This window comes from Otolemur garnettii, unplaced genomic scaffold (assembly GCF_000181295.1).
Source record: "Otolemur garnettii isolate 467f Iridium unplaced genomic scaffold, OtoGar3 scaffold00019, whole genome shotgun sequence".
Lineage (NCBI taxonomy): Eukaryota > Metazoa > Chordata > Mammalia > Primates > Galagidae > Otolemur > Otolemur garnettii.
In genome coordinates this window covers 8,636,842-8,637,964 of record NW_003852414.1, presented here as the reverse complement: position 1 = coordinate 8,637,964, position 1,123 = coordinate 8,636,842, and positions in this window count along the sequence as shown.

Below are 1,123 nucleotides of genomic sequence, written 5' to 3'. Positions count from 1 at the left end.
GTGGCGGGCACCTGTAGTCTCAGCTACTCGGGAGGCTGAGGCAAGAGAATCACCTAAGCCCAGGAGCTGGAGGTTATTGTGAGCTGTGATGTCACTGCACTCTACCAAGGGCAACAAAGTGAAACTCTGTCAAAAAACAAAAAAGAAGTCAGGAAAAAAAAAAAAGATTACAGACCAGTCGTACTGAATCCTAGCCCACCACACCTCCCCAGAACCTGTTCTGCCTGGAAAAACAAAGCTCATAATTGGTGCCTCCCTGGAAGTGGCAGTCTTGACAAAAGGCACCTTTGTTCTCAGAACACTAACTCAAGGAAACGTTGACCCAAGAGCAGGCAGGAAGTCTTTGTGTCTAGGTTGGCAGAGGTCACCTGTAGCCCAGAGAGAGAACTATTTCTGCTCACTTTTCCCCATCGTCTCCTTGGTCCTAATCCAAGTAGGACATACATTTAAGTCAAGTGAAGTGAAGTTTGGGGGGAGTCCCTTGAACACCTCCTGGCCAGCGGGAGGTACAGGAGCAAAATGATTTTACAAACACCTACTTAATCCTGACAACTGAGCTGCACAACCAGCTCAGCACAGACCAGGAAAGAAATGCGTGCCTAAGACCCTGGTGGCTCGTGTTGGGGACCAAGGACTGAAGGGGAAGCCCAGGAAGAGCCTGAGGCAGAGTGAGGGGGGTGGTAAAAGCTGAGGCAATCCCACAAGAGCTGAGATCTACACCAGGAAAGCCCATTTAGAGACGCCTTATCCAGGGAGATGCATAAATGATCTAGGACAGCAAACACCTAGATGAGCGCCCACGGGAAACTCTGGAAAGGCCATCTGGGCAAAGCTGAGCTCGTGAACCACCAGGTGGTCTCGGTGACTGAGGGATGGAGGCCCCGGGGGCGGGAGGCGGACTAGGAGACCTCACTTAGCCGCAGCGTCCCGTCCACGGTGGCCCTTCCGTCCAGTGTAATGAATGTCGTTGTTGCTTTGCTGCAGGATAAGAAGCCGGCCCTGGGTAACCACCTGGAGCCCGGAGCGCCCAGGGCCCAGCCGCTGCCCAAGGCCAGCCTGCCCCCGCCCCCTCCCGTGCGACGCTCTTCGGACCTGGGCTGCAGCCCCGCCCCGCCCCCCAAGG